The sequence below is a fragment of the Ailuropoda melanoleuca genome, chromosome 16, assembly GCF_002007445.2.
Source record: "Ailuropoda melanoleuca isolate Jingjing chromosome 16, ASM200744v2, whole genome shotgun sequence".
Taxonomy (NCBI): Eukaryota; Metazoa; Chordata; class Mammalia; order Carnivora; family Ursidae; genus Ailuropoda; species Ailuropoda melanoleuca.
The window spans coordinates 46,488,257-46,495,075 of NC_048233.1; positions in this window are offsets into that span (position 1 = coordinate 46,488,257).

Sequence of the window (6,819 nt, forward strand, 5' to 3'; positions counted from 1 at the left end):
ATTTACCTATGAGTGCAGTTGCTGTAGGAGACTTCCAGTTTCTCCACATCATTGCCAGCACTAGTGTTTTCAGACTTTAAAACGTTTTTTAATAGGTGTGTATTGGTATCTATTTGTGATTTTAATTTGCATTTCCCTAATGGCTAGTGCTACTTATTTTTTTCATATGTTTATTTGGTTGCCATCCCCGTATATTCTTTAGTGAAATAACTTCAAAGCTTTTGCTCTTTTAAAAATCGGATAATTTATTTTCCTTACATCATTAAAAAAAAATTTATCCTTCTCACCGCCTTGGTCCATTAACACTATTGGTCAGCAGCTCCTTATTACCTACAGCATAGAGCCCAGGAATCTTATGATAACATAAACAACACCCTCATAATCTAGCCCCCGACAGCCCACCCATTTCTTTCTGCTTGTCAAAATATTCTTTCCATGGTGGAACCATACTATTCACAAGTTCTCAAGTGCTGCATTGTGCTCTCTAATTTTTTGCACATGCTGTGTTGGATGCCCTTCTTTCCAGATGCTTCCTACTCATCCTTCAAGGCCTAGATTAGAAACTTTGGAATTTTGAGAAAGCTGGGAGGTTTCTGAGTTAGTGTTGCTACTATAATCTTATATTAATCATCTATTTCTGCGTAACAAATTGCCTAAAAACTTAGTGGCTTAAAACAACAGACATTTATTAGCTCACAGTTTCTATGGGGCAGAAATTTGGGAGTGGTTTGGCTGGGTGGTTCTGGCTTACAGTATCTCATAAGGTTGCGTGACTCTGCAGATACAGTCATCTGAAGGTTTGACCGGGGCCGGAAGATCAACTTCCAAGCTCACCCATGTGGCTTAGCACAAGGCCTACTTCCTCGCTCAATGTTGGATGGCAGTCTCAGTTCCTCATCAGCTGGGCCTTTTCTCACAACATGGTGGCTACCTTCCCCAAAGTGAGTGATTCAAGAGAAAGAGGCAGAAACTGCAATGTGTTTTATGACCTAGACTTGGAGGTGCCATACCATTACTACTATCATATTATCTTTTTACATTTTTTTGTAATCTCTATGCCCAACATACCCTGACATACTGTACTCAGAACCCCAAGATCAGAAGTTGTGTGCTCCACCTACCAAGCCAGCCAGAAGCCTCTGCTTTTATCATATTCTATTGGACACACAAACAGTAGGGAAGGGGGAAACACAGAGTATGAGTACCAGGAGGCCAGGATCATTGGGGAACATTCTTGCACTCTGGGTACCACAAGAAATAATTAACAGCATAGACTTAAAAAGAGCCAGGTTCAAATCCTGCTTCTGCCGTGTACTAGCTGTGTTGTCACAATTCAGTTACTTAACCTTTCTGAGCCCTGATTTCCATACCTCTAAAATACACATGATAGTATTAACCTTATGAGGTTGAGGTTGGACCTCACAAAGATGGTTTACAGAAACCAGCTGGTTCATAGTAAACATTTAATAAATGTCAGCTATTATTAAGGCAATCTCAGTTCACAGCCTCCTCAAGCCAATGGCCCCAAGGTGCTGCCACATAGCCCTCCCATGCTCTTGGCTGGCTCCTCCCCCTGGGTACTCACTCTCAGAAACAAGTGTGTTCAGATTCTCACTTGCAGGTTTCTCTATTAATATTAAGCTGTAATTCCATTCCCCCACATTCCAAGGATGTGAGTGAGATAACGTGTGCATCCTTAGATTGAAACTCCAAGTCCGGCATGTTTGTTAACTCCATCCCACGTGTGGCCAGCTGCTCCAGACCTCTTCTCTCTCAGTTTAGAATTGTTTCCATGCCAATTTTGTTCATGTATCAGCCTTGGGTGATTGCTCACTGCCAGGCGTAGGCTGGGTGCACAGGATGCTAGGATGGAAAGGACAGGGAAAACCTCCCCTTAGAACCTCAGTGTCATTTCCTATCATTATTATCCTATTCTTTTGGATATGTATGTTTCCTCTTCCTTACTTAAACTGCAGTTTTATTATTAACAACCAATGATTGAATGCTATCTTCATGCCAAACTCTACGTTCATGCCATCTCTCTGACAATTTGTTACCACCAGAAGAAGAACTGAGCACACTAATTGAGATCCTAAACCCTTCCATTTCCTACCTAGGACTTCAAAGCTGTAAGAGATTTCTTCCAGATTTCTTTTGCTTGAATTATTCTTTCTATGTGTTGGTTACACACACCTCCTCTCCCATCACTTCATGTCCACTATCTGCCTTTCTTTGTCCTGCTCTGGGCCCTCGATGCCTAAATTCTCTGGAAGGCATCACTGCAGCCCTTTGCTTTCTGGTTCCCTTTGGGTTTAGACAACGGGAGGCATTGGCTAGAGATCAAGGGGCAGTAGAAGATGAGGATGGAGTATTTTTTTTTCCTGATTCCTCTCTGCTTGGATGTTATGCGTTTGCCAATAGCTGGGTCCCTCCACAGCCACAGCTCCTGCTGGGGTGGGTGGGACTTGCCTCCTCCCTGACCCTAGCTCTCACCTGGCCAGGAAATACTGTTTCTTCCCCTTGCCCTTTCAGGCCCAGCGGTGGGTGATACCTTCCAGCTGTTACAAATAATAGCCAATACTAACTTGTAACTCTCAACTCCATGAACTTGCAAAATACATTATTTACTGTCGTGGTTTTCCCCACAGCATTACTTCTGATCCAGGAATACATTTCACAGCAAAAGAAGTGAGGCAACAGGCCTGTACCCATGGGGTCTACTGTTCTTACCACATAAGGAGCAGCAGGCCAGTTAGATGGTGGAACAGCCTCCTGAAAACCCTTCTCTGGCAACAAATGGGAGACATCATGAAAGTTTAGGGTTCTATTTTACAGGGTGTGGTATACTCGGAATCAGCTACCAATATATCTTTCTGTTTTCCCCACAGATAAAATACACAGGTCCAAGTACCAAGGGGTGGAAGCACTGACTCACAGAACTTTGTTCTGCTGTTTTGGAGGTCTGAGCACCCCAGGGAAGAATGCTTCCACCAGGAGACACAACAGGTTCCACTGAAGTCAACCATCATGGGCTCATCGGGTCACTAAACTGAAAGGCAAAGAAGGGAGTTACTCTTCCTGCTGGGGTGGTAAGTTCTAGTAACCAAGGAGAAGTTGGATGGCTGCTCCACAGGGCCATAGAGAACTATGTCTGAAACCCATGGGATTCTTGGGGCACCTCTTAGTACTTCCATGTCCAAAAGTAATACTTAGTGGAAAAACAGGCAGAACCACTGAAGATTCAGCCCCTTTAGAAATGAAAGTTGAGGTCACCCTACCACGTAAAGAATCCACACCAGCTGATATCCTGCCTGGGGGCACAGGAAGGAAACATGGAATGAGTAGCAGAGGAAGGAAGTTATAAATATCAATTCTGCCCAGTTATCAGCTACAGAAACAAGGACTGTCACAACTATGCATGGTTTCTTTCTTACATGCTACGTACAGACCTATACATACACACCCTTATTTCTTCTCTCTGTCTCTCTTCCTTCCCCTATACTTATACTTATAATGTATATAAGGGGGCATCTGGGTGGCTCAGTTCTTTGAACATCTGACTCTTGGTTTAGGCTCAGGTCACGATCATGGGGTCTCAAGATTGAGCCCCACATCAGGCTCTGTGCTGGCCGCGGACTCTGCTTGGGATTCTCTCCCTCTTCCTCAGCCCCTCTCCCTGCTTGCACAACTCTCTCTCTCATCCCCTCTAAAATAAAATAAATAGATAAAATCCTTATAATGTATATAAGTATTGGTGGCAGTGGTGAACTTTAAAGTTTAGTCTTTGGCTGCAGAACGTTGGGGTGGGACTGATATTCACATCACCCAGAGACAGATACTGTGACTGTCATCCAGAGGAGGGCACCTTTCTTTTGGGATTTTGTGTCTTTTCTCTCTGGGAGAGTTAAGTGTGTCTTTGTACAAAGGATAGTTGCGTTTTGTTAGGCAGATATATAAAACTATATTGTCGTTTACATTTCAGGGGAATACCAGCTCTTAGAATGATAGGTAAAAAAAAGCCCTGAAAAGTATTTTTTAGTACATAAAGTACAATACAGTAGTTATTAATAAATGAAAGTACTTTGTAAATTGCCACATGCTAAATGAATATCCATTATTACTATTATCATTACTACACTTTTTTAAACCAGAGAAGTGCTCATTCAGTCCCACTTTTTCTCCTTCAGTTTAATTCAATTCTCTGTCCAGAACCAAATAAATTTTAGAAAATGTTTAATACCCTTGGTATAGAACTTTGTTGATGTCTTTTAAAAGCCCAAATAACCTTTGTCCACTTTTCTGCTCTCTTCCGTTATTACATTTTCCTCTTCCCTCACCCTTTTGCCCCCAAAGCCAGAAATTCAAATGACCTCCAAGACCTCACATTGGCAGGGGCCTCAGAAATGTAGTTAGAATCAGAGAGTCACAAGTGTAGCAGCAACTTTAAGACTGAAAGTTGACAGGTGACATAGAGATGAAGGCACTGCCCAGGATTACAGGGTGGGGGAGTTGCAGAGTCAAGAGTGAATGACAGGACTTCGACTCCTAACCTTTGCTCTTCCCACTGCCCCAGGCCCCCCGGTGTGGTTTGTCCTGCCCTACGGTGTCAGACCACTCAGATACTGAGAGTTCATCCTTATTCAGAGCTGACCTAGTACAGCTCCATGGATACACTTCCCAGGCCCTCTAGAGACACTCTCATGGATGGAAGTCACCCTGGCAATCTGCCAGGCCTGAGACTAGGGGCGTGTGTGAAATCAAGGAGGCACATGGTATGGATCAATAATCTCCAAATGTCTCTCTTGCGTTCCTTCAAAATGTCATAATTCAGCCATGGGATCCTGAAAATTTACCTATGTTGACTTGTGCATAGAGTAAGATTTTTAATGTTCATGGCACCTTAGAGTCACTTAGAGATCTTTTTGAAAATACTGATACCTAGGCCCCACTTCAGACAATTGAACTGAATGTCTGGGAGAGGGGTACATAGATTGGTAGGTCTGAAAACTCCCAGGTGATTCTGGGTACAGTCAGAGCTGGGATCAGAGCTCTGGGACCTAGAGATCATACTAAACTCTCTGCAAATATCTGGTCTTTAATTTGTCTGAAGTCTGTCTTCAAACCCACTGGTATGCATTCTTGAGGTGGCCCCCTTCTCTCGTGTTCAGATAAACCCATAGTCTGCTCCAGTGGAAAAGATCTAACTGCTCAGCCTCCCAGGTCACCCTCAGTGCTGTCCCTCAGACAATGCCCCTTGTCCTCTGGTGAAGCCCATCACTCCTACACTGGCTTTCTTCAGCTCCGAATACCCCCACCTCTTGCTGAACCCTAAATCTGCCTCCTTGTGTTTTACTAACAAAGATTCCTCCTTAGATGACTGAAAATCACAGATATTCCTCAGATAAGGAAATGAGACAAATATGGCTAAGCTCTTCTAAATCCCTAATTGGTACTATTTCCACTACTTCTCCTTTCCTTCCTTTTCCCATGGAATAACTTCTGTCAGCAGAAGTTTTCAGCCTCTTTTCTTTTGAGTATCTTGAATAATCCCATGTGAGGACCACCATCTTTGCAACCATCTGGCATGTCACTTCCGGTGGTGTTGTCTACCATGCAGCTAAGGAGCATGTCTTCAAAGCAGCAGCTAGAATGTAGCTTCTCTTTCTGCTAGTTTGATACCCTCTCTCCTTTCTTGGTATCCCTATCTCCTCAGAAAAAGAAGTCGACCTTTTGTCATGGCTGTTTATGTGCCACACTGTATGCTCTGACAGAAAGACCCTGTGAATCAGCCTGCTCAATGGTATGTGAACTGGTTCCTTCTAAATGAGTCACTCCAGAGGGTGACATTTACATAGTTCAGTGTGTCAGTGTTGGTCTGTGAGAGGAGGCTGGTGTGCTGCCCCAGTATGCCCCATACAAAAGTGCACTGGTCAGTCCAGTGCCTGAAATTCTTATCTGTCCAGACTCATGATATGCCTCCAGTTAACAATGATTAGCTCCTTGACTTCTAGTTTTCTCAGTTTCAGACTTCAAATGCAAACTTATCTTTATGTAAAATCATTTTCCCTATAATTTTCCCTAATTGATTTCCCTATAATACATTATAGTTTACAAACTTTATAGCTTGACTCCCTGGTGCACCTGTTCTTCTGGGGAAACTTCTAGAACTGGCTGTGACATAGGCATGCAGAGACGTGAAATACGTGGTGTGTGAGCTGTCACTTGCCCCTTCAACAAGCTTGACAGATGTCTCTATTGTCTCTCCCTCTAGACATGGATAAGGCCTCAGTCTTCTCAACACTAGAGCCAGTGGAGCTGGTAAAGAAAAGGGGGTAAAGCCTACAGCCTAATAGAGCAGTGGAAGGGAATGTCTTTGGAACTGCACACACCTAGGTTTGAATCTTAACACTTCAACTCACGCCTTAGTTTCTTCATTTCAAACTGAGACACTACCACCTACTTCCCATTGGGCAATTGTGAGAATATCTATAAGGCATCAAGGACCTCTCTTAGAACAATAAATGTGGTTCCTCTCTCTTTTCTCCCCATTGCAAGACATTTCTCTGAAGAGTTAATGAAGATTTTCTCAAGTGATTTTAGGGTTAGAGATAAACAACACAGTCCCGAGAAAAAATAAGATCAATGTTTGGGTGAGAGGAATGGATATATATAGATAAAAATGATACAATTTTCAGAGTTTACAGAGGGAGAGCCTGGACATTCTGGAAATTCTAGCTGTAGACAAGGCCCAAAAGGTAAGAAGACAGGGCAGTGAAGTTGTGTTTTTGAAATCTAAGAAATGCTAGTAGGAATGTTGAG